Source organism: Rattus norvegicus, chromosome 17, assembly GCF_021556685.1.
Source record: "Rattus norvegicus strain SHRSP/BbbUtx chromosome 17, alternate assembly SHRSP_T2T, whole genome shotgun sequence".
Taxonomy (NCBI): domain Eukaryota; kingdom Metazoa; phylum Chordata; class Mammalia; order Rodentia; family Muridae; genus Rattus; species Rattus norvegicus.
This window is the reverse complement of record NC_141550.1, coordinates 41,924,840-41,952,586: the sequence shown is the minus strand read 5'-3', so window position 1 is coordinate 41,952,586 and position 27,747 is coordinate 41,924,840. Positions and strand designations below refer to the sequence as shown.

At 41.0% G+C, this 27,747-nt stretch overlaps 1 long non-coding RNA gene and 2 other non-coding genes across 3 annotated transcripts in view; 2 read left to right on the top strand and 1 right to left on the bottom strand.

The window, feature by feature from the left end:
- Positions 1-4,220: 4,220 nt before the first annotated feature.
- On the bottom strand, positions 4,221-4,294 carry Trnai-aau8 (transfer RNA isoleucine (anticodon AAU) 8). Its single transcript has one exon. It is a non-coding gene; the product is annotated as a tRNA-Ile (tRNA).
- A 3,896-nt stretch (positions 4,295-8,190) lies between these two features.
- Trnam-cau6 (transfer RNA methionine (anticodon CAU) 6) lies at positions 8,191-8,263 on the top strand. The gene has a single exon. It is a non-coding gene; the product is annotated as a tRNA-Met (tRNA).
- Positions 8,264-25,344: 17,081 nt separating this feature from the next.
- LOC108348562 (uncharacterized) overlaps positions 25,345-27,747 on the top strand; it is a 52,664-nt gene continuing 50,261 nt past the window's right edge. Inside the window, exon 1 of the long non-coding RNA XR_015641671.1 lies at positions 25,345-25,423. This is a non-coding gene — a long non-coding RNA (uncharacterized LOC108348562). The remainder of the gene's footprint in view (positions 25,424-27,747) is intronic.

The following is a 27,747-nucleotide window of genomic DNA, read 5'->3' as shown; positions in this document are numbered from 1 at the left end:
CCCACAGAGACACCCCCTTCCCCAACACCATACTGAGCCTCCACCAGACACATCCCTGGCTTCATTTTCTTTTTATAAAACACAACAAAGGGCAGTTGTAAGTGAGCTCACTCAGCTCAAAGGGGCTTGCTTAAATGAATCTCAGTATGTAAGAGCTGGGCTGCTGCTCTGTTGCATTGTGCTTGCCTAGCATATAAAGCCATAATTCAATCCACAACACTTTAACTAAAGTTTGGAGAAACATCTGAAAAGACCTGACTTTATTGCATTACACTCACCTTGATATTTGCCTTCTATAATGTCATGAGGGAGCTCACTAAAAGGTTCATTGTAGATGCCACAACATAGACCTTTGTTGGGCTCCCTGGGAATGCTGGGAGGCATAAAGCTCAGTTCAGAAAACTGTCAGGAAAGATCTCGATAGGAGATGCTTTGGACCTCACTAAACAGTTGGACACTGATGAATGGCTTGGGGTTCTGAACCTGACATTACTCAATTCAATGTCTCTAGATTAACAGAAGGCAGGAAACAGAAAAGAAGGAGCAGCCAAAGGTCGAGATTGGGTTTTTCTGGGAGTGTTACCCAGCTATCTAATCCACACAACTTTGCAGGAAGTCAGCTGGTGAAATCAGTGTGACTGGAGAGGAGGCACACTGCGGAATATGTGATCTGAGAAAGATGCATGAATTCACTGCTGTTTCCTACTGCTTCCAGACTTATTCCTTCTGGTGTGCTTTCAGGAAACTAAACCACAAAATTAGAACTCAGATAGATGGCATAGGGCAATCAAAAGGAAACAAATTGAATGTGGTATGTCTTACACAGCTCTACAGAGTACATCTATACCACATTTGTTTCATCTTTTCTTTTACTTTGAAGGCATATCACAGTAGCAAAAAAAAAAAAAAAAAAAAAAACCACAAATGTGGCCCGTATGGGGACCAAACCTGCGACCTTGGCACTATTTGCACCACACTCTAACCAACTGAGCTAACCAGCCACCTGGAGTAACCCCTCTATGAACTCTACAGATAGTAAAAGAGAAAAAACTATTGAGGAAAAGGCTTCCTTTTTGGTTTTTTGCTTTGTTGTTGTTTTGTTGTTGTTGTTATTGATGATGATGATGATGATGATGTTGCTGCTGTTGTTTTTCGAACTTTTAAGATTTTCTTCAGGATGGAAAATTTTAAGAACCGCGCGTTATTCGAAGTAGAAAATGTCTCGAAGCAAAAAAACAAAAAAAAAAAAACAAAACAAAAAACAAAACAAAACAACAACAACAAAAACCTACCATAGCAACAAATGTTACCTTGCAATCATTCCTGAGCACCGTTTGTGGGTCCCAGAGATACTCGTCCTACACAGTCTAGTTCACTCGCTCAGACACACAAACTACAACCCGCCCGCTGGCCGCGACCGAGTTCTGCAGCCCACTTCTCCCTCTTACCCACGAGGGACTATTTTAAGTCTTCCCAATTTTAATAATTCGCCAAAAACATTTAGATAACGCAGTGGTGGCGGTACCCCAGGATTCCAGACCCGCTGCTCCGGAGAGACCCAATGTTCGTGCCCAGACGGTCTGCCTTGTTCCGCGAAGGCGGGACGTCATCTCGCTGGACACTATCCGGGTCCGCGAGTCGCTGCGTGAGAAAAGTGCAGGACCCTAGTCACTCTAGTCCGCCTCAGAGACGAGTCATCTCGGCGTATCCACGCTTGTCCTGGGCAGCAGCGATGCCAAGATCCGCTCAGCTTGAACTAGGATTTACCATCGTCACTGGACCTGTGGCTGTTCCAGAAGTTTGGGGGTCGCCGGCGCTTCGTGGCGTTTTATATCTGCCTCAAAGGAACTGGAAGAGGCGACAGGGATGCTCTCCTGTATCATTCGGTCTTTCTTTAATGAAGTCGAGAAGGAGTTGAGAACTTGGGATTCTGAAATGAGTCTTTTCGAGTCGCCCAGAAAATACTTAGTGACAACGAATATCTGTGACTCCGAAGTCGTTCGCAATGGCCGAGTTTGTAACTGAGGAGGCCAACGCAGCGCATCAGCCTACACCTATAGTCGTTTGTTCTTCGGGGACCTTCTGGTGACAAGACACTGTTGGTCCTCTTCTCCAGGGACCCTCAGAGCTCCAGTCACCTAACTGGCGGTCTTGCGGTGGCAACAATCACAAAGGTGGACACGAAACACGAACAGTGGAGGATTTTTAAAAAGCGCGACGCCTGAGTCGTGAGGCACAGCTCCTAGAAATGTCACAAACCACTGCACTAAAACTGCTTTTACCTCCAGGATGTCAGGACCCTTGGAGACAAGATCTCCAATGGCCGGTCCAAGAGCTCTGCTGGGTCTTATTTCACTGACGCCCTGTCCCCGATAATAGTCCAGTAATTCTCCAAGGTTAGAAAACCTGTGGGTGCGCAGGGGACGTTGTCTCAGGAAATCCTTGTCCTGTAAGCCCCTTGAATTGCGTATCGGACTCTATTATCAAAACTGCTGAGACTCTTTCAAAGTGTAGCTCTTGGGCAAAGCGAGCTTAATTATGACATTTTAGCAGGATTCAATTTCTTCGTTGAAAGGAGAGTTTGATCCCCGGAATTAAAAATAAATTTAAAAAATAGAAAAAAAAAGTATGCTGAGCTGTGCTTGTAATCCTTACTCTTGAGAGGCATAGACGGGAGCTATTCAGACGGTCACAGGCCAAAGAGATACTACTATCCCAAAACAAAACCAAAAATAACAAACCCAAACCACCAATTGGATGGTTTAGTAGGGACCGGTTATCCTCTGAAATGTGCATACATGTATACAATATAATGAAAATATTTATCTTTTTATCTTGTGTTTAATTTTTTTAAAATTATGTTGTGTGTGTGTGTTCATGAACGCGAATACAAACGCCTAAGGAAGCCCGAAAAGGAGATCAGATTCTTTGGAGCTAGAGTCACAGGTGTGTGAGCTGCCTGACTGGGTATTGGGAACCGACTCTGTTTCTCTTCATAAGAAGTGTGTGTTCCAGCCAGAATACAGCAAACACAGAGGCGTATGCCAGCAGCAAACCACTGAATTGAGAATAGGACCCCCGTTGAAGGAATCAGAGAAAGAACTGGAAGAGTTTGAAGGGGCTCGAGATCCCATATGTACAACAATGCCAAGCAACCAGAGCTTCCAGGGACTAAGCAACTGACCCTGGACTCTGACCTCATAGGTAGCAATGAATATCCTAGTAAGAGCACCAGTGGAAGGGGAAGCCCTGGGTCCTGCTGAGACTGGGGGTTCACCCAGTGAACTAGATTGTTGGGGGGAGGGCGACAAGGGGGGAGGATGGGGAGGGGAATACCCATAAAGAAGGGGAGGGGGGAGGGGGATGTTTGCCCGGAAACCGGGAAAGGGAATAACACTCGAAATGTATATAAGAAATACTCAAGTTAATTAAAAAAAAAAAAAAGAAGTGTGTGTTCTTAACAACATAGTCGTATAATTATAACATCTGTCTCTGCTCAAAGAAACTGTGTGAGACTCTGGATTAATCACCAGCTATGTGATTCAGCTCACTTATCTAGAGCACAGCCAGAAGGCTGCAGAGGGTCTTGGATTCCTAAGGGCTGGCTGCCTTCAGGAGCTTCTGCAGGTCCCTGACCCTGTGCTTACCATCTGTTTCTTTCCCCATCCTGTCTCATGCAATTGACAGACTCCTCTCAACTGTGGGATGTGACTCATAAAAGAAGGAACAAACTATTAATCCATGAGCCCATACAATCATTCTCTCCTATTCTTACCAAATAGATTCATAAACTAGGATGCTCAAGGTTGTTGCCCCAACCACATGAAGTTTCATGGAAGCCACCTGCAAATGTCTGTACCCATCAGTCACTTTGAGGAAAATGCCCTCCCGCTAGCAACATTTCTTTCTTAGATAACAGCTTTTCAAACACTGACTCTGTTCACCTTTTTCTAACTACCTTTCCTTCAAGATTTTTAAGATACCTGGCTAGCAGTCCTTCATTCCACAAGTCTTAACAGAACAAGTCCCCCACCCCGGAAAAAAATTACAACCTCGGCTCTGTTCTAAGCCTGAACTCTCAGAAACGTAAACGCCATTCTTGATGTTGTTTCGCGGAACTTTAAACAATCCCCACATACTAGCTCAGACCGAAAATCATTGTACAGCAAATTTACAAGGTTCTATTTTGGGTTTATAGCAGACTAAAAGTAAATTATGTATGGCCCGTACAGGGATCGAACCCACAACCTTGGCGTTATTAGCACCATGCTCTAACCAACTGAGCTAACCAGCCAGTTGGCAGCCTACTTTTCATCTAGCTCTATAGATGTGTAACATTCTTGTCAGTTGATAAAATTTTTCATTTTTCTTGCATTTCTTTACTTCGAGGCTTTTCTCCGAGGACTGAAAAAGATGGCTCAGTAGCTAAGAGCATTGACTGCTCCTGAGTTCAATTCCCAGCAACCACATGGTGGCTCACAACCATCTGTAATGAGATCTGATGCCCTCTTCTGATGTGGCTGAAGACAGCTACAGTGTACTCGAAAGTTTCTCCGAGATACTGTAAGAGGGCAATAAATATCTCGTTGCAATAATTCCTGATCAGTTTGCAGAATCCAGTCACAGCACAGTCTACTTGATCAATAGTCACACAAAAAGCAAGCCGCTCTCTAGCTACGACGGAGTTCGTCTGCCGCACAGTTCTCCTTGTTGCTCCTAAGTAACAATTTGATAACCTTCCCAATTTTACTGAAATTCGGAATCCACTCGCCAAAAAAATTTGGATAACACATTCCGTCCTCCTTTGATGAAGTAGCGAAGGAGTCAAGAACTTGAGATTCTGAAATTAGCATTTTTAGGTCACCCAGAAAGTACTTAGCACGGTCACTTACTGTCTGAACATCTCCAGAGCCTCGACGGGAGAAACCCAAAGCGACTCACACGGGGTCCGAGGGAGCCAGCGCTGACCACTGCAGGACCGGATGCCTGGGTTTCCCTTCTCCCAAGATAGAACAATCCAGCTTGAAGTCTCTTCATCCTGACATCTAAGACAGCCCGTCGTCGCTGAGACAAGGAGCTTTGGTGACAATGAATATCTGTGACTTCGAAGTCGCTCGCAACCTCCGAATCTATAACTGAGAAAGTCAACGCAGCGCGTCAGCCTCCACCTCCCAATCGTTTGTTCTTCACTGAAAAGACGCTGTTCTTCGGTTCTTTGGTGAAAATACGCCGTTGGTCCTGTTTTCCAGGAACCCTCAGAGCTCCAGCCCCCTAACTGGTGGCCTTGCTGTGGCAACAACCACAAAAATAGACACGAACAAAGGAGGATTCGAGAAAAGCACGATGCATGAAGCGTGACGCACAGCTCCTAGAAATGTCACAAGCCACTACACCATTCTAAACTCAAAACTACTTTTACCGCCATGTTGTCTTGTATGGCCGGTCCACAAGCTCTGCCAGGTCATTTCACCATGGCCCTGTCAGGGATAGTAACTGTCCAAGGTTAGAAAACCCGTGAGCGCACAGCTGAAGAGGGCCTTACTCAAGCTTCTCTGAAGTTAACCCAGGAAAACCTCGTCCTACCTGCCCCTTGAATTGTGTCTCCAACTGGATTATTAAAACGCTGAGCCTCTGACGAGTGTGCACAGCAGCTTTGGGCACAGCGAGCTTGATTACATTTTAGCAGGATAGTTCATTTCTTTGGGAGATATGGGGAAATGGAAATTTCACTCACTGACCTAGAATGAGACGGAAGAGATTAAAAAAGCACCCTGCTTTTAATGTCCTTCCCTCTCCAGCCTCTGTTGTGGGGTATTCACCAGAGACGACTTCTCAGAGATGAATTTTAGCCAACAGAAAGTCATTAGCCGGCAGGAGGGTCTTGGTTCCTAAGGGCTGGCTGCCTTCAGGAGCTTCTGCAGGTCCATGCCCCTGCTCATACCATCTGTGTCTTTCCCCATCCCGTCTCATGCAATTGACTTGACTCCTCTCAACTATGAGATGTGACTCATAAAGAAGACACACTCTATTAATTCCTTGACTCCATACAATCATTCTTTCCCATTCTTAGCAGATAGCCTCATAAACCAAGGTCCTCAAGCCTCACTCCCCAGGCACTTACAGTTCCATGGAAGGCACTTGCTAATGTCTGTTCCCATCAGTCACTCCGAGGACAAGGCCCTTCTACTCTTCCCTAGTGACATTTCTTTCTTAGATAAGGATTTTTCAGAACTTCTCTGTCCACCATTTTTCTGAAACTGCACTCTTAAAGATTTCTAAATTACCTGACTAGCATTCTTCATTCTGCAAATCTTTTTTGTTTTTATTTTGTTTTATTTTGTTTGAGTCAGGTCTCTCTCAGTCTTAACTGTCCTTGAGCTCACTATGTAGATTAGGCTGGCTATGTCATTCCACAGATCTTAAACAAAGCCCCTGCCAGTGAACCTATGCTCAGAGAATGTGACCATGTTTCAGTACTAAACTAGACTCCACTTGGGTGAGAAACAGGATGCGAAACCTCTCTAAGCTCTGCACCTCCTCTATTCCCTTGGGACTTGAATATTGAGACAGACTGTGAGAAGGATGAAGCAGAGTTGAGGCCCTGTAAACACAAGAGAAGTGGAGGCAGGGTAGGGGTGAGGGTGAATCAACTTAGAGAATAAGTGCCTCTAGACCAGTGTGGAGCTGCCATTTTTCTTTGCTCTTGCAGGTCTTTCAGATCTATGCTGATACAGGGACAGAAATTTCTCTTCTGGAGAAAGAATACTATAAAGTGTTGCCTGCACTAACTCATGAAACTTGAAGTGAGATGTGTTACAGTGGCAGGGTGGGCAGGAAAAGAGGAGTGGGAGCAGATATGAAGAAGATGCATTGTATGCTGTATGCTGGCTGGTTTGTGTCAATTTAACACAAGCCAGAGTCCTTGGAGAGGAAGGAGCCTCAACTGAGAAATGTCTTCATAAGATCAGGACATAGGCAAGCCTCTAGGGCATTTTCTTAATTAGTGATCAATAGGGGAGGGCCCAGCCTATAATGTGTGTGTTGGGGGAGAAGGGTCACCTCCGTAAAGATGGTCTTGGGTTCTTTAAAAAGCAGGCTGAGCAAACCATGGGGAACAAGCTAGTAAGCAACATTCCTCCATGGCCTCTGCATCAGCTCCTGCCTTCAGGTTTCTGCCCTACTTGAGTTTCTGTCCTGACTTCCTTTGATGATGAATAGTGATGTGAAAGTGTCAGTCAAACTAACCCTTTCCTCCAAAGTTGCTTTGGTCATGGTGTTTCATCGCAGCAATGATAACCCTAATTAGGACAACCTATGATATTTTCAAAGAAAATAAAAGGAAGAAAGAAAGGAAGGAAGGAAGGAAGAAAGAAAGGAAGGAAGGAAGAAAGAAAGGAAGAAAGGAAGAAAGGAAGAAAGGAAGGAAGGAAGAAAGGAAGAAAGGAAGAAAGAAAGAAAGAAAGAAAGAAAGAAAGAAAGAAAGAAAGAAAGAAAGAGAGAAAGAAAGAAAGCAAGCTAGTTGAGCCCTGATTTGTTCGTTGTCTGGCTTTGTCAATCATCACTGTGTGATTAGCTCTACTGAGTCTTGGCTTTATCAGTAAGATAGGAATAATGATATATAGGCTTATGAAAAAAATAGATTGAGAGAAATAATATCAATAAGATCCTTAATAGGTTTGGGAGTCAGAGAAGTGGAAAAGAAGAAACAAAACAAGCAAAAACCACAATATCAATATAATGTGCTAATATCAATATAATGTGTTAATATCAATTGTGGTACTTTGAGGATAATATCCAAAGCAGCATGATTGGGCCTGCAAATTTGCATCAGCTGTCCTGCATACCTCTTCTAGGACTGGTGTGAGCTGTTTACACTTTTAAGTATTCCGTGATAGGCACTATTCCAACAGGACACGGTTGACTCAGGAGAGGAAAAAGGATACACAACAATGAAGTAAAAAAGTAAGACAGCAAGTAGCAGCAGAGACTAGGCACCTTGTTCAGTCCTACACCTTGATTTCAAGACTTGTGAGGCTCTTCAAAAGTGCCTGTGTTGACTATCTTGGGAATATCCCCGTCCCAAAACAAACACCTCAAATTGCAAGAATTCACTGTCTGGAAGCAGAGCAAAGGACAAATAGAAGATTTTGAATGCTTCCTGTAAGACAGCGGCAAGATGCAGGCCTCATAGCCTTCTTAGTGCAGTAGGCAGCACGTCAGTCTCATAATCTGAAGTTCCTGAATTCGAACCTCAGAGAAGGCAGTCTCTTGCAACCAGCCTTGAAATTAGTTCACAAGCTGACTGAAATCTACCTGCCCAAATATCTTTTTGTGCTCATCTTTATTGAGTTCAGAGCCAGTCTTTATGGAGCTCAGAGTCATAGAATACAGAGGCGTTTTGGAAGTTAGTGAATGGAGTGGAATTGTCCCCTAGTGGATCCACAGACCTGCTGCTGCAGAAACAAGATACAAATGCTCTGTAGGGCAGTGGGAATGCTCTTAGATCCTGGAATCTCCTCCTGGTGCTTAGTACTTACTGAGCAACTGAAAGTCAACTTTGTGGATAGCCTAAATGAGAGCTGTATTGGAATAAACTGGAAAACTAGCTAAGTCTTGACCAGAATAGGGAGAATCCAGCCTGGAGGTCAGGTGGATCTATCTGGGGAGAGAACTGCAAAGCTGTGTTCCTAAAGAGGACATGACACCCAAAAGCCTGTAGGAATAGTCCAATAGAGGTCTGACCCCAAGATGCACTGTCTTCAAGTAAGAGTTAGTTCCACACCTTGCATTCATTGCATGTCTCATGTCAACTGTAGCTTCAGAATTCCTCAACCTTCCAAGAAAAAACAAAATGACTAGCCATGCTTCCACAAAGACATCAGAATAATCTACTATGAAAAAAACTATTGGTGGCCAGAAATAATAAAGGATAAAAATACCTGTGCCTTGGGGGTGGGGGGAGGCAGGAGCGTGAGGGATGGAGAGGGTGTTGCAGCAGCCAGGCGTGGTGCTGCTGAGCTAGTCCACCCTCAGGAAAAATGTTTTTCTCTTAAGAATAGTTCCAACAAAGCTGACAAAACAGGTGTTCTGTTAAAGCTCTACCCTTTAATTATAATTCCTGTCTTCCAGATGTCTCCGTAATAGATCTCCGTAATAAACCTTGCCTTTGCGTATTACATACAAAATGATCTCTCTGTATCTGGGGTCCCCGATTTCCCAAGACTTGAGTAAGGGTCTCCCTTTGGGGATCTTTCAAAAGCTCTACCTTTTAATTATAATTCCTGCCTTCCAGATTTCTCTGATTGAGGCCTATGTTAGATTTTCTTATAGTGCAGTTGTCTGACCTGAAATTGGACACTTTTCAGGCTGCATTTTATATATATTATAATATTACAGTGATGTTATATATAATAATTGTATTAATATTATATATTTTTATGTATATTACTTGACCTTCCTGGAATTTCTTGGGAAACAAGACATCCATCTAGGAAGAAGGAAAATGGGAAAAACATAATTTCCTGTTTTACACGTTGTAAAGTCCCTTCCAAAGATCCTCCTGCCTGAATTTTTTGAACCTGTGAGGAGTTGCCATGCATGACTTTATAGGTATGTTAATGTCACAAAATCAGGAAGAGTGTTTAATTTAGCTTTGGGTTCCAGAGGGCTAAGAGACCAACATGGTGGGAGTCTGGAAAGCAAATCTCAGGCAAGAGCAGGAAGCTGAGAAATCCCACTGCAACTGCAAGCACCAAGCAGAAAACTGGAAGTAGGGTGAGTCTATAAAATCTCAAAGCTGGCCCTGTGACACTTATTGCAAAGAAGGACCACTTCTGCAAACAGCTCTGCCAACTGGAAACCAAGTCTTCAAAGTACCAGAGACTAAGGTGGGTCATTCCTCACTCAAATCACCAGAGTCATTGCCTGGGTTTACCCAAGTCAGCCCAACATAATCACACGAATCAAGGAAAATGGAGAACCTCTCCATGATATTATCCAAAGTAATTCACTGGCACATGATTTAGAGAGATGTGAGAAGAAACTGGTCTTTCATTGCTGGCTTTGAAAATGGTGGAGGAGGGCTACACTGAAAGAAGAGATGGAACCTGGAAGCTGGGAAGAGAAGAAAAAGGATTCTCCTGATGGAACATATACATCAGAACATGTACATAACTGACAACATCAGTTATAACTGTGAGAAACTTAGACTAGTGTCTTGAGCTATAGAACTGTGTGATGATTAAACTATCACCATCATTGTCATTACATTGTTTAACTCGGTATCTTTGAAGATATTCATGCTAGCAACAGTAAGAAAATATCCATTGTTTTTGGAGTATACAGAAGATATCAGTCATCATGTCTATCTTGAAAACTTGTACTCCTCTCTTGTAAGGAAATGTTAGGACACAATTACTTTCACAGACATGGCTTCACACCAAGAGTCCATTACATACTTAATAAATGAGTAAATGTGCTCTCAGTGTATCCAAGTGTACGAACACAATTGCTCACCTGACACTATCCAGCTAGAGATGCAGCTGAATGTTGTTTCTATTCAGTTGTTTTTCAAAAAGAAGAACCACTTTATAAGAGCCATCTTATACAAAGTGGCTACTTTTTTTCTCTTTATTTTCTGTTCTTTCCATCTACTTAAAGTTTCTACATTTTTTTGAGGGCTTATTTGTCTCAGATGAACAAAGCAGGGTTGACTGATTGACTGGCAATTTGAATTATTTTTTATTAATTGAAAGATAGTGCTCTCTTCAGCTGTAGGAGAGAAAGGACTCCAGTTACAATAAAAAAAAATTTTTTTTTAAGATTTATTTATTTCATGTATGTGGGTACATTGTCACTGTCTTCAGACACCAGAAGAGGGCATCGGATCCCATGACAGATGGTTGTGAGCCACCATGTGGTTCCTGGGAATTGAACTCAAGACCTCTGGAAGAGCAGTCAGTACTCTTAACCACTGAGCCATCTCCAGCCCCAACAGTAAAGTTTTTAAATCAACACAATAATAGCTCTCTGCAAGAGTATGGGGTGCTCTATGAGAAACCTTTGCAGTAAGACTAGGAGACTCTATGTTCCTGTCTCTTGACAGAAAAATCCTTGAAAACGAGCAGAAGATATGGGGGGGTGGGGGTGGGAGGGGAAGGACTTTGCGTGTGAATAGTGTCAGGTGACCTGACATTTTTTATGAGAGACTCTGAAGAAGAAATTAGATGAGGCAGGGATAATACTTGAAGAACTAATGCTAAAAACTTCTCAAAATTGACAAAACTCATGAATATTCACAACCAAGAATTTCAAGAAACTCCAAATAGGATTACCTGTAAGAGCAACAAAGACTCGTTACAATCAAACCCCAAAGGGCAAGTACAGAGAGAGAAATTTAAAAGCAGCAGAGGAGAAGCAATTACTTTCTTAGAAAAACAATGAAGCCCCTTCCACCCTGTCCTTTCTGCTGGGACAGACTGCCAGCTAGTCTGCTGCCCTGGAAAGCACTACATCCTGAGGCACCACAGAAGGTCCTCTGTACTAAGAACATTTGGTAAGAACCTTCTTCAAGTCCCACAGCTGCCACTAGGAGCCCAGTGGACTCAGGACCCATCACCCCCCAAAACCCCTGCCCAGTGAATTCTGTCCCCCACCCCACCTCCAATCCTTTCTGTTGGGACAGACTTCTACTAGTCTGCTAGCTACTCTGCTTCCTGGAAGATACCACATCCTGAGACATCCAAGAAGATCTTGCTGCACACAGGGAAACTGGCATTCTGGGAGATTCACTGCACACAGGGCAACTAACACCACAGCCTGAAGGCCTCCAAGGAGCCAGGGCAACAGATCAGCAGCATCTCTGCCCCTCTGAAGACCCCACAGTTGGAAGGCCCCACAGGAGGTCTGCTACAGCCAGGGCTGCAGGCCTACCAGGAGACCTTTGCTACCCAGGGACAAAAGAGGCAGACTCCAGACAGAGTCACTCAGACAAACAAATACCAGGGATAACCAGTGGCAAGAGACAAGTGCAAGACCATAAGCAACAGAAACCAAAGCATGTGGGCATCATCAGAACTCAGTTCTTCCACCACGGCAAGCACTGGATACACCAACACACCTGAAAATCAGGAAGCTGAACTGAAATCCTATCTTGTGAAGATAATAGAGTCCTTTAAGGAGGATATAAATAACTCACTGAAAGAAATACAGAAAAACACAGGTAAACAGGAAGAATCCCTTAAAGAGGAAATAAATAAGTCTCTTAAAGAAATACAGGAAAATACAGACAGGTGAAGTAATTGCATAAAAGTTTCAAGACCTAAAAGTGGAAGTAGAAACAATAAAGTAAACACAAAGAAACCTGGAAATGGAAAACCTAGGAAAGAGGTCAGTAATTACAGATGTAATTACCACCAACAGAATACAGAAGATAGAAGAGAGAATCTCAGGTGTAGAAGATACCACAGAAGAAATTGACACAACTGTCAAAGAAAATTGAAAACATAAAAAACTCCTAACCCAAAACATCCAGGAAATTCAGGACATGATGAAAAGACCAAATCTAAGAGTAATTGAAATAAAGGAGAACGAAGATTCCAAGCTCAAAGGACCTGAAAACATTTTCAACAAAATCATAGAAGAAAATTTCCCCAACATAAAGAAAGAGATGGCCATAAAGGTACAAGAAGCCTACAGAACACCAAACAAATTAGACCAGAAAAGAAAATCCTCTCATCACATAATAATCAAAACACTAAATGCATATGACAAAGAAAGAATATTAAAAGCTGTTGGGAGCGATGCCCTTGAAGCCCTCCATTATTGGTGTTATTATTATTGTTAGTTAAGTATGACTGGGTTCACGGAAAATCCCCAGCCAGATGCAGAAGACTAATACAAATCTGGTGGTCAAAATGAATAATAATATGATACATCAAGATACCCAAGATGATGACCTGTAACCCTTCTGAAAAACCAACATCCTGCTGACTAACAGATATGACAAACCTGTGACCTTTCTGACATCCTGTCAACATCAGCCTATTCCCTGACCACACAAATATTGTGTCCTTGGCCTGCATAAATGTTTCTTATTCCCCTCTCCCTCTGTTACCCCTGTTACAGTATAAATTCAGCCTTGGAGAAAAATAAAATTGTCGCCTTGATCAGACTCTTGTCTTGGCATCCTTCTTCTTGTCTCTTGTCCCCCATTCTCTTCCAGGTACCCTCTGCCCCCCTTGTTGACAAAAAGCTGCAAGGAAAAAGGGCCAAGTAACATACAAAGGTAGACTTATCAGAATTACATCAGACTTCTCAACAGAGACACTAAAAGCCAGAAGAGCCTGGTCAGAGGTCATGCAGACTCTAAGAGAACACAAATGCCAGCCCAGGTTACTACACCCAGCAAAATTCTCAATCAACATAGATGGAGAAACCAAAATATTTCAGGACAGAACCAAATTCAAACAGTAAATATCTACCAATCCAGTCCTGCAAAGACTCCTAGAAGGAAAACTCAAACACAAAGAAAAGACAAGATAGTAAGCATCTCACCACAAAGCCAAAAGGAGAGAACCACAAGCACATAAAGCCACCTACAAAACCAATCATAACAGGAACCAACAGTCATCTGTCTTTAATATCTCTCAATACTAATGGACTAAACTCATTGATAAAAAGACATGAGCTAACAGATTGGATATGCAAACAAGATCCAGCATTTTGCCGCATACAAGAAGCACACCTCATTGACAAAGACAGACACTATCTCAGAGTAAAAGGATAGTCTTCTAAAGCAAATGGTCCCAAGAAACAAGCTGGAGTTACCATCCTAATATCCAGTAAAATAGACTGTCAGCCAAAAGTTAGCAAGCATGATGAGAAAGGACACTTCATACTCATCAAAGGAAAAAAAATATGCCAAGATGAACTCTCAATTCTTAACATCTATGCCCCAAATGCAAGGGCACCCACATTCATAAAAGAAACTTTACTAAAGCTCAAAACACACATTGAACCCCACACAATAATAGTGAGAGACTTCAACACCCCACTCTCACCAATGGACAGGTCATTGAAACACACTGAAACTAATAGAGGTTATGAACCAAATAAATTTAACAAATATCTACAAAACATTTCACCCTAAAACAAAAGAATACACCTTCTTCTCAGTACCTCATGGTACCTTCTCCAAAATTGACCATGTAATTGGTCACAAAACAACCCTTAACCAAACAAGAAGATTGAAATAATCCCATACATCCTATTAGACCACCCTGGCCTATGGCTGGTCTTCAATGGCAGCAAAAGCAACAGAAAACCCACATACACGTGGAAACTAAACAACTCTCTACTCAATGATAACTCAGCTGTTAGGATTCTGTTGATCTGGGAGTGAAAAGTATTTCAAGTTAGTGAATTACATTGCTATGGGTCAGGGCCTACCTATTTGTTTTACTAGAAATAGTATCAATGCTACATATGTTTCTGTGCACCCTCAGACTTGGAAGAAGAATATCTCTAAGACTGTAGTGCTAATCATTAAGATGGGAATGCATATATCCCAGACTGGACAAGCTGCCTTGCCTCAGGCAAGGGACAGAGAGCATGGAGACTATAGAATCTATCCTCAAAAAAAATCAAACAGAGAAGTTGTTATAATGACTCTTTTCTTTCCTTTAATGTGACCAGTTACTCTGACTCAATCAGGGACTAGTCTAGAAATCAATTGGATATTAGACAAAAGGAAATAATAGTGGGCATTTTGAGGGCTGATTCTGGACATTTTCAGAGAAATATTTAGGAATTGGCAGATACCTTGTATGATGTTATGTTTACTGTGGATAAAATTGAAACAAGTTCTGGTGTTAAGGTTAATGTGACATGCTGTGTTACCCCACCTAATCTTTTACTAATTTGGAATGTTACCTTTGTTATTGGCTCTGATAATGAGTTCAATGTTTCATGTTTTGTCTTTTGTCCAAATGTGTTTTTGCATTGCATGATGGTTTATCTGTAACAGTAGAACATCGACCAGCATTTATTATAAGCCCTGTAAATTTATCTGAATCTTGGTATTCTGAAAAAGGGTTAAAGTATTGGAAGAATTAGATCACAATCTGGCAAGGAGCAAACATACAGATCATTGAGTTGATCATTGCTGGTCTTATTGCACTCATAATACTTATAGACAGTGCTACTACTTCTACATTAGCTTTAGGTACAAACAGCTAGTTTTGTTAATCATCTTCCTGAACGTGTAACCAATGCCCTGAGCATACTAGAGAATTTGGATAGATGGCTATAACAAAGAATAGACACACATTATATGATATAGTGCAGATCATGGGAGATGAGGTACAAGGAATGAAAGTCAGAAGCCAACTGGAATGTCATGCTCAATATGTAGGGATTTGTATAACTCCAAAAAAAATGGATGATGAGAATCAGCATAATTGGACCAGAATAAAAAGGCACCTTCAAGGTATATGGCATAATACTAATACTGCTTTATATTTATTAGCCGTGCAAAAGGAGGTTGTGAATTTAAGAAATGCAACGCCTTTGTCTTTTGATGCTGATAGCATTGCAAATGATATTCTGAAAAAATTTACAGGCTGTTTTTCTTTCATGAACTTCATTAACATCTCTCTTATTGAGACTATCAAGACTTGGCTTTACAATCCTTTTTATGGCATACCTATTACCTGCTCTTTTGAGAGGAATAATCAGAGCTTTTACAGAAGTCAAAGCAATGTTACAAAAGTTCAAGCTCCAATGTCTTCCCTAGCAGAAGTTTGTAGTCAATGATGGGTAAGATTGTCTTGAAAACCTTCTCAACTTAAGACAGGCCACGAATACAAGATTATTCTTGTGCCGATGATGGGTAAGAGCTCTGTTTTCAGATGGCAACCTAAGACAGGCACAACTTTCTGCTCTGTGACTAACAGTTTGCACAGTTCTTATGTATAAAAAGGACAGGTAAGAGTCTCTCAGCGGTGGATCAACCTAAGGCAGGGCATGAATGCGACAATTCATGTACCAATAATGGGTAAGGTCCACACTTCTTGAGGGGACACCTAAGACAGATACAGTCTTCTACACCAATAGCTGAAACAGCTTTGGCTGGTATAAATAAAAAAGGGAAACACATGGGGAGCACATACAGAGTTAACTCTGGCTGACTTTTTGCTTGTGATTAATCATAAATGAGTCTACTAACATCTGTCTTTTTTTTTCTTTTTTCTTTTTTCTTTTTTTCGGAGCTGAGGACCAAACCCAGGGCCTTGCACTTGCTAGGCAAGTGCTCTACCACTGAGCTAAATCCCTAACCCTCTGTCTTTGTTTTTAATTAAGCCATGTGTTATATCCTTCCAAGTTCCTCTGCTTATGCACACATCCTTGAGAGACTGTCCAAGCCTGAAGAAAATGGCCTGTGTACCATAAACTTGCCACATAAGCATTTGTGCTCTTCATTTAACTTGCTGGAATTGGTCATGCTTTCTGTTGTTTCCCTTTAAAAGATACTGAGAAAATACACTTACTGCTGACATGATATTGACCAGAATCCTTCCCATATCTGTCTCTTGCAAATTCTTTCTCCCTTTCCTATAATCATCCTCATTCCCCAAGTCGTTGTTCTCCAGCTGGCAGGCTCCAGCACAACAGGACTGGGTTTGAGGTCAGGCTGGGCTATGCAATGAAACCTTGTCTTTAGAGAAGCGATAAGTAAGAAAACAAGTGAACAATTTTGACCTCAAATAGTATTCAAAATGTATATTTACTAATATTACCTGTTTTTATTTCCTCTACTTATTTTACTGTGTTATTTATTCCCTAGTACTTGATAAGTTAGAAGTCAATAGGGTTACAGTGTAATCTTTTTTACTTAATGCATTTTTATCACTTTTATCTATACATTTTATACCTTATATTAGCATTCCTTCACTTCATAATTATCTGGCAACAGTTGGATAGGACTGGCTTACTAAAATAGGGGCTATTTGCTCCCTTCTCACTCTCTTATTCTTTCTCTCTTCTCTCCCTGACCCCCTTTTCTCCCTCTCCCCCCAACCACATGTCCTGGCCAGCCCTACCTCTCTCTCCTCTCTCCTCTCCTCTCCTCTCCTCTCCTCTCCTCTCCTCTCCTCTCCTCTTCCTCCCCTCTCCCTCTCTCCCTCCCTCCATCCCTCCCTCCTCCCTCCACCCTCCCATCCCTCCCTCCTCCTCCTCCTCCTCCTCCTCCTCCTCCTCCTCCTCCTCCTCCTCCTTCTCTCTCTCTCTCTCTCTCTCTCTCTCTCTCTCTCTCTCTCTCTCTCTCTCTCTCTCCACATCCCTCGGTGTGTGTGTGTGTGTGTGTGTGTGTGTGTGTGTGTGTGTGTATGTGTGTGTCTATCTGTCTTTCTGTCTCCCTTTCCATGCCCTCTATTCCACGTGACTGGTACCTCAGAGAGAAGGTATGTCTCAAAATGGGCCCGCCAAGGCACCCCTCTCATCTCTCCATAGCTGGCTCTATAAAACATTCCTGGCTCTCATTTTTATAAAACACAATACCTTATTTGTATTTATTTCTCTATTCTCTCGAAATCTTTCAATGGTGTATAAGATTTTTTTAATCTCTAAAAATGTGTATTTTCAGTCAAAGTCAGTAAAAATATAGTTTGAGAATTTCTAGTTTAGTGCATAGTTTTAGAGACATCGAAATACAGATCTCAGGGCTGGGGAGATTGCTTAGTGGTTAGAGTACTTGATATTGTTTTAGAGAATATAAATTTAGTTCCCAACACCCTCACTGGATGGCACACAACAACTTCTAACTCCAGCTCTGCAGGCATCTACATACCTCTGTGTGTCTGTCTGTGTCTCTCTGTCTCTGTCTCTCTTGTCATCTCTCTCTCTCTCTCTCTCTCTCTCTCTCTCTCTCACACACACACACACACACACACACACACATAAATAACAATAAACTTTTAAAAGAGAAATGAAAAATCACATTATATTTCTCCTTTCAATGTCTATGACCAATCCATCAATAAAGTATGTTGATTCTACTCCAAGAGCCCACAGAAGTGTGCATATTTTCCTTATTTCCATCGCTGCTTCTCTGAACCAGAACATCATTATTTTCTTAAATTATTTTAATGACTAGTTTCCCTGCAGCTACAGTACTTTCCACTTAATCTCTTTAAAATAAATTTAAAAACTTATAAGACAAAGTATATCACAACATTTTGTATTCATAAAATGTATGTGTTATAGCTGTGAATATTTTGACATGCAATAATGACCATCATGGCAAGATATGTCTATGGGTGCAATCATGACACAAATGTTATAGGAGTTATCAACTGATTTCTGATTAGTTTTAAGGCCTATTCACAAGCCAAAAAATCCAGGCTTGATTCATGTAATCTGGTTGAGAACCCATGGTTAAATCTCAGGCTCCAATGATGAACCTACTAGTATTATTCTGCTACATGAACATAGTATCAAACTGACTTCTAAATTCATATATGTGTATTACTATAGCTCAGTTGAGCTTTAATCCTAGCATTTGAGAGGGAGAAGCAGACCTCTGTGAGTTCAAGGTCAGCCTTGTCTATAGAACTAATTCCAGGACAGCCAGGGCTACACACACAAAAAAAAACCCTGTCTTGAACCCACCCCTTCTCCCCCCACAAAAAAAAGAACACTCTGAGAGATGATAAGAGAAGTTTATGTGCAGAAACTCATAAGTAGTCAAAACAGAGAAAAAGTGACTATGGAGTGGTCAGCTGTATAAACGCCGTATCTTACCGGACCATTTCCCCACATCACAGTAATTTTGGGGGGAAGAGGGACATTATGAGTCAAAGGTCAGTGAAGATTAGAACAATGTCTTTTGAACATGACAGGACCTCTGCACTTATGAACTCAGAGCCACAGTGATTCACTGCATAAGACATGTTCAAAATCAAGCCAGTTAATGGTCTAAAACCGAATAGGAAGTGTGCTGTGTCCTCTCATTCTCATTCTTAACTAAGGAAATAAGTATACTTTGAATTCTGGGGAAGGATAGTCAGCTCTCATTAAAGGTTTGGCTCCTCATAGAGTAACCATACTTCAGTAGATGGCCCCTCACCCAGAAGAATATGGACAACCCAAACTGGAGACAATGGTTTATTAAATTGAAAAGTTTTAAATTTAATGTGTTCCCACATGCAATGGAAAAACAAAAAAATTTGCAGATTGCCTATATTACATAGAAGCCAGTGACCTCTTGGTCTTCATTGACTTATATTCCCTGGCAGGGTTTATGTTGACAGTATTAACAATAGATGCAATATTATATGTAATCGGCATTGTTTCATCTACTTTCAAGTTACATATTAAAACATGAATATGTTCATTCTTTTGAACATCAATAGTTCTCTCACAACCCCTTGATAACCACCATTTCCTGTTTTATTAATATGAGTTTTACTACGTTTGATAGCTCATGTAAGTTGTCCTACGTAGTATTTGCCCTTCTATAACTTGCTTGCTTCACTTAGTATATTTCCGAGGCCTTTCCATATTGTCATAGAAGATGAATTTCTTCTTTGCTAAATCTTAGTGAATAGTCTATTGCATAAACATGTTACATTTTCTCCATTTATCCAGCAGTGTATATCTAGTTTGTTTCCATATCATGGATATCAAGATGTTGCAAGAAACCTAGAAATATATCTATATGAGATCCTGAATACAAGTCTAAACTTTAATGTTTTATTTACTTATTTGTATATATGTGTATGTACATGTTCCTGCTTGTTTCTATTTGCATCATGTGTATGCAGGACCTACAGAAGTTCAAAGAGAGCATCAAATGCCCCAGAACTTAAGTTAGGGATAACCATCCCTGTGGGTCACCTGACTTAAGATGCTTGAAACCTCTTTAAAAGCAGCAAGTGATTCTAACTGCTGATTCATCTCTCCAAATCTCCTGATTTCAATTCTTTTGGAAATTAATTTCACCTCCTAAAATGATTCCACTCCTCTCTTCTAGAAACTTCACAAGGTGCATGTGCCCACAGAGGCCAGAAAAGGGCATTAGATCCTCTGAAGCTGAATTTATAGATAGTTGTGAACCAATGATGATGCTCCCCCAAATTGTTTTAAATCAAGAAGAGTCTTGGAGATTTGGAGAGATGGCTCAGTGGTTAAATGCACCAGCTGCTCTTTGAAAGATTCTGGTTCAGTTCCCAGCAACCACACTGGGCAGCTCAGAGTTTCCTGTAACTCCAGTTTCAGGGAATCTGGTACAGTCTTCTGGCCTTCCAGGGCACCTAGACACATTTGGTGCACATCTACTGGTGCATGTCTAGACAAGCAGACACATAAATAAAAATTAATTTTGATGAGCAGTGGTGGTGCATGCCTTTAATCCCAACACTTGGAAAGCAGGAGCAGGCAGATCTCTTAGTTCAAGCCTGATCTATAGAGTGTGATCTAGGACATATAGGGATATACAGAGAAACACTATCTAGAACAGCAAAGCAAAAAGTCTTGGGTGTGATGATGCATGTCTGTAACCCCACAATTGAGAAGCTGAGACATGAAGACTGCATGTGTATGGCTAGCCTGGGTTACACAGTCAGATCTTGCTGCAAAAGAAAAATGGGAGGTTGTTGTTTTCTGTGTAGTCCTGGCTGTTCTGGAACTCTGTAGACCAGACATCTGCCTGCCTTTGCCTAAGTGCAGAATGCTGAGTGCTAGGATTAAAGGAATGTACCACCATATCTGGCTAATTATGAGTTTTGAAAGGAAGCATTTCTTGGATTGGATAAGGACATCAAGTCATAAAGATATAAATGTCTTACTTCAGAATATTCTATCACTAAGAACTCAAGGGTTGCCAATTGTAGTGTTTGCGGTTAGTAGTTCAGTAGAATGTACGTTTTCCCATATGTCATTACATTTCATGTTCAATTTCTGCTTGGTTGGTTTAGTTTGTTATTTAACATTCAGTCCCACAACATGTTCATAAGCACACAAGATGTGTGGGTCTCTGTTATGGTAAAAATAATAAAGGGGGGAACCGTTCCCCATGCATACCCTGCCAGTTGTGCTCTTGCTAGTTTTGGCTCCAGTGGGCCATTGGAACAAGCGCTAATTTATCTCAGTGGCTCTACTCTGCCCCCAAGGTACTCTCTGACCCAGATGGGTCACTGTCACACCAGTTTCATACAGACACCACCTATCTCGTGGCTCTCTCACGGTGGACTCTGTTCACACTTCTAGCATTCACCCCCTGGTCTCTGGGGCGGCTACCCTCTCGTAACTCTCTGCCACTGCTCCATTTACATTCCCAACATCCACTCCCTAATAGTTATGGTATAAACTCCCAAAAACCTGTTAAAAATCAAAGCTCAACAAACTGTAACCCAACAATCAGATTTATATGTTAAATTCTCAATCCACAATACATCCACACAGTAAACTTAGAACCAGTAGATAAGGATATAAACCGCCCACCTAGATAAAATAAATTTGCCTACAGAAATCCATCCCAACTACCTTGGCAATTCAAGACCACCCAGATCTGTGTCATCTTTCTCTGTCTCTTATCTTGATTCTCCTTCCTTCCTTCTCTCCTGCCTCACAAACACCTTTGTTCCCACCTTCTTTTTTTACTGTCCAATCATGGCCTTGACCTAACTGGTGCTAGCCCTCACACCTGCATATAAACATCAACCTACAGGTCTCCTCTTGGGTAAGGATTCTGGGGACAGACATGAAAGAGTAAACTGAGGGAAGAAAGTTGTAATTAAATTAGATTATCAACTGAGCTATTGAAAGGACCTAGCCAATTCCCCACAAATAGTGAATAAAGCTAACACTCAAATTTCAGTTTCTAAGCATCAACTGGAGCTTTTCTTTCTTTTTCTTTCTTTCTTTCTTTCTTTCTTTCTTTTTTTTTTTTTTTTTTTTTGAGGAATGGTCAATCCAAGACTGTAAAATTTCAGGAGTAAGGGCTCTCTTGCTCTATGTTCTTCCCTCTTTCCTGTTCCTTCTCTTTCCATCCACCCACCCCTTTCCCTCCACATGCTCATGGCTGGCCGGCCTTTCCTTTCCTCTTCTCTTCAAACCTCTCCGTGTGGAACCAGAGAGAGAGAGAGAGAGAGAGAGAGAGAGAGAGAGAGAGAGAGAGAATGGGCTTTCTGAATACTGTACATGCTATAAATAAAATGAGTTTTAGGGACATGCCCATACCAACACACAGGAAGTGTGAGGGGGCTCTACTAGTACATTTACTGTAATTTAAACATTGAAACGATTGATGACAGTGGAGTATACCAACGAAACTCTGTATGTCCACAGCAATACGTAAGAAAAAAACAGGGAGTTAGGGAAAAATCCTGCATCTATGTAAGACTAGTAAATTTAAGACAAATTACAGAAATGGGAAATTCCCATTTTGCAACTACTAAATACAGTTAGGCAAGGATAATCTAAGAAGCTAAAAATCTTCCATACATAATTAATGTAACTTAGCATTTAGCACTTATTACAAAACCAAAAAACTACCTTTGTTTAAAGATGTAAAAAAATAAGCTTAGATATCATATGCCTCCCAAGATGACCCAGTGGAAAATGCACACGACCTTCCTTAGACATGGCAATGTGTAATAAGAACCCCACTGACACTCATACCTAAGTATTTGGTGATAAAAGAAAGTGAAGTGAAAAAAATTTTTGAGATTCAGTTGTTATGGGATGTTTTTCTGGGAACTGTCTTTTGAGAAGATCTTATACTGAAGAAGACATGTAAAAGAATGTTTTCCTGAGAACAGACATGATAGTTTTTGTTTGTTTTGAAGCTGCCTGGAAAAGGAGCCTGTGATATTTTGCTAAAATGGACACTTGAGAGGACATGTGATGTTTAGAAAGGGTAACCCAACAGACAGCCGATGAGGCTCTGGCATTGGTTCACCTTGCCATTCTTTACAGTGATACTCTGTCTCACACAAACAAACAAACAAACAAACAATAACGGTTTAGAACAATGGTTTAATGGTAAGAGCACTTGCTGCTCTTCCAGAGGACCCAAGTTTAACTCCCATGTCAGGAGGCTCCTAACTGCTTATAACTCTAACTCCAGGAAATCCAATACCTTCTGGCCTCCTTGGGCACCTTCAAATACATGCCTATAAACACACACACAGGCACACACACACACACCCCTTCATATACATGCCTATAAACACACACACACACACCCCCTTCATATACATGCCTATAAACACACACACCGGCACACACACACACACACACACACACCCCTTCATATACATGCCTATAAACACACACACAGGCACACACACACACACACACACCTTCATATACATGCCTATAAACACACACAGGCATACACACACACACAGGCATACACACACACACACACACACACACAGGGAGATGGGAGTATGTGTGTCTAAAAATAGTAGTTGGGGTTGGGGATTTAGCTCAGTGGTAGAGCGCTTGCCTAGGAAGCGCAAGGCCCTGGGTTCGGTCCCCAGCTCTGAACAAAAAAAAAAAAAAAAAAAAAAAAAAGAACTAAAAATAGTAGTTAAAGAAATTCATGATCCTAAGCTACAATGAGTTTGAGGGCTGGGCTAAAACTCTGGCTTAAGGTAAAGAGAATCCATATTGTTCTATGTTGCCAAGTACAAGAAAATGAGGGGTGGGTGGGGTGGAGGCAACTGAGATACTGGGCTGGAGACTACACATTGCACTTGTGTTCAAAGGCAAATAGCAGTTGTATTTGGGATATTTCAGAAATGAAGATAGTGAATACTTTAAGTTAGTGAACTCTAGGGAAGGGTAAACTGTGGAACAAAAAAATTTCAACAGGAAATTGAAGGCCATCTAGATACATTATAAAGATAGGAAAAACTTCAAAGAAAATGAATCAGCTGAGACTATGAAAGAAGATTCAGGTTTCTGAAGATAATGTAGCTGGATAAGAGGAAGGAAGGTTTGACATGTTCAGTTACTCAAAGCCCTAATTTCCTTGAAAGAAGACAGGTATGTGTTCTCAAGTAGCCAGGGCTGTTGACTGCCAGATATTATTTTCCAGTGGAACAGATAACCACAGGGAGCAATGAGTATGTATTAAATGCCAAGTGTAGGTTAGGGCGTCAGCACAAACAGATGAGAAAGCAGCTATTGTAGAAAAAAGAACTGCCGCAGGTTAAGCTTCCTTAGATAATTCCTAAGGCCTTCCTGCCTTTGAACCAACTGCCATTTTTCTCAAAGCAGTCCCTATTCCCTTCACTTCTAAGGTGCCTATTTAGAAGAGATGCTGGGTTCAAGAGTCCACTTAGTGATCTGCACTAAAAGGCTTCTCATTTTTAGCAATTTGTCAATTATAAAACCATGAATCCTGAGGCTAAGACTTCCTAGTAACTCAAAACAGATGTAAAAGAGTACAAAACAGGTTCCAAATAGTTACTCTAAAGAGTCACTTCTTATTAGATTTTAATCAATTTGATGTTACTAGTCACTACCAAAGACCCTCTAAACTTTTATACTGAAGATCTCATGGAGACCAAGCTGAAAAACTCCTAATCTTCCCCTCTAAGTGCTAAACAAACAAGTAAGCAAACATGCTCACCTTACTCCCACTAAAACTTGGTATGTGTGCAAAAGCAGAGACCAGAAATAAATGTTTGAGCCCGGAGAGATGGCTCAGCAGTTAAGAGCACTGACTACTCTTCCAGAAGTCCTGAATTCAATTCCCAGGCACATGGTGGCTCACAACCACCTGTAATGGGATCGGATGCCCTCTTCTGGTGTGTCTGAAGACAGCAACACTGTACTCATACATAAAATAAATAAATCTTTAAAAAAATGTTTCGGTGTTCTCAATCTCTTTCTCAACTTTGAGACAAGATCTCTCACTGAACCTAGAGTTTACCAACTTGGCTAGATTGGCTGGTCAGTGAGCTCCAGGGATTCTCTTATCACTGCTTCCCCAGTTAACAGTTTCACAAGCACCACTGTGCCTGCTTTTTACATGGTTACAAGGAACCCACATTCAGCTTACCTTGGTTGTGCTGGTCTGAATGAAAATGGCCTCCATAAGTTCATTTATATGAACACTTAGTCTTCATTTGGTGGAACTGTTTGAAAAGTAGGAGTATGACCTTATTGGAAGAAATGTGTTGTAGAGGAATGGACCATGCCAGGAAACTTGGTAAGGTTGAGTGGGTTGGAAACCCCAGAACCTCGCCCCAGAGCTTCACCTGCTTCCAACCAGGTCCGTGTCATCTGACCACACCCCTTACCTAGGAACATGACCTTTGTTATATCACAATAGAGTTCTCCATGCTAATGAAGTAGACCCTGAGGGTTTAGCAAATATGCTTCCCTTTGTGGACAGTCCTCCCTGCAAAAGGTATTTATTTAATCTCTGCTCCACCCTGAGGAGATGGCATATACCTATTTTCCTTGATGAACAATCAATAACAGTTTGAAATCAAGGACTCTGTCTTTCAACAACCAGCCCCTGGGCTCATCACAGGCCCATGGACCTGACCCTCCCTTCGTTCCTGACTCTTGTTTCTCCAATGGAAACTAGACATCCACCCGGGAATCAAGGAACCCCAATTTTGACCTTCCACATCTTAAGCTGCATTTTCCCACCCCAAGCACTGTATCAGTACTTACCACAAGGCCATTATCCAACTAAGCACAGAGTAAATGCAGTTTAGTGTGTCCCACTTTGCATGGAGTGGGCTTTGAGGTTTCAAAAGACTCTGCCTAAAATTTTGTGAAACAATATATGAGTTTTCAGCTGCTTCTTGTCTCCATTATCATGGACTCTATGCTTCTGAAACTGTAAGTCAAATTAAACTCTTTAGTAAGTTGCCTTGGTCATGGTATGCTATCACAGAAATCTAAATGTATGTCAATCAGACCTTGGTACTAGGACTATTGCTGTGACAAACCTGACCATGAGGGTTGTTTTGTTTTTTGAGGAATGTGGCAGATTTGGAGATTTTGTACTTGAGAGGTAGTTGAATTCTATAAGCAGAGCCTAATGGGCCATCATAGTTAAGAGCTTGGAAGACAGTAGTACTGAGAGCTATGCTCAAGAGGTTTCAGAGAGGAAGACTATTAGCCATTGAGTTAGAGATCTTTCTTGTAATATTTTGGCAAAGAATGTTGCCCTTTGCCCTTGTCCTATGGTTATGGCAACCAACTACACACTGCATCATCAAGTACCCAAATGTAAAAGACATGTTAATTTCTTATAGTATAATGGAGACAAAAATGGAGTTTTTTCAGAACAAATATTTATTTAAGAATTAAAGGTAAACAGAAACAATAAGCATAGAGGTGTACATGGATGGAATATAATTTATTTCATTTGGTCTGAAATCTTGAAAAAGTTACTCTGACTACTTACCTGAGGTAGATTTGCGTTAGCACTGCTTCAAGGGAACCTCCTTCCATCCCAGAAGTTACTTTCTAGCTTTGGTTACAGGCTCCCATGTGGTCCTCTCCAACCTCAGGTTATGTTATGTAATACCAACACCTTCTTACCACAGTTAAAAGGCCTCAAGGCCTGTTTTACATCCTCAAAGCTCTGTTTGAGGAATTGTCCACTGTTAATTTAATTTGAGACTATAGACAATTACCAGTGAGACAGGCTAAAGGAAGGGTAAGTTACCAACCTACTAATGTTTTAAGCTTTGTCTCTTTCTCCATGGTCTCTCTATTATGACTTTTTTTTAACTGCCATTGTCATATACCCAGTATTATGTTAAGAATCACAATTTTCAAACTTTTGCTAATGATAGGCATGATTTTCCCTAAAGAGAAAAATATACATCTCATCTGTATTTATCACAATGGTTAATTTTTCATAGTACTAAAATTATTTATAAAAAAAATCACTGAAACATGTTAGATCAAAAAATCTGACACAGAGCCAGGTAATGGTAGTTCATGCCTTTAATCCCACTGCTAGAGAGGCAGAGGCAGGAGGATCTCTGTAGATTTCAAGCCAGTCTGGTCTACATAGCTAGTTCCAGGGCAGCCAGGGCTACACAGAGAAACCCAGTCTCAGAAAACCAAACCAAACCAAACCAAACCAAACCAACAAAAACAAACAAAACAACCAACATAATCAATTTTCTAAAAGGAAAAATATTTGAACCTGATTCTTTACTGAACTAAATTCACTGGCCTTAAGATTATGATTATTAAACAATTATTAGGTTAAGCCACATGTAAGGTACCACTGGACCAATTTTGTGACTCCAAACATTAATACCCTGGACTATAGGGGTTCACTAAACAGATTGCAACAAAACCAGGATGGTGATTAGCAATAAAATTATAATTCCATATAGTCCCAAATATACAAGAACTTGAAATATTTGTATTAAGTCTTTTAAGTCAAAGAAAGCAAATGAGAAGTAACCATTAGACAGATGCTTGGGTCAGGAGCTATCCAAAGAATATGAAAGACAATCAGTTACCCTACTAAAGTAGAAACACATATTTATCCTTATACTTCAGGTCAATATGCTGACTACTTTTCTAACATTTAGAATCCTGCAATCCAAACCAAGAATATACCTTATATTGTATTGACTGTAATCCTTTCCCTGGAATTAAACTGTATTTCTCTTTCCTTGATACAACTGAAATAAATGAAAAGATTGTCATTATGAAGCTTAATTTGCTAAAAGTATCAGGATAATGGAATGA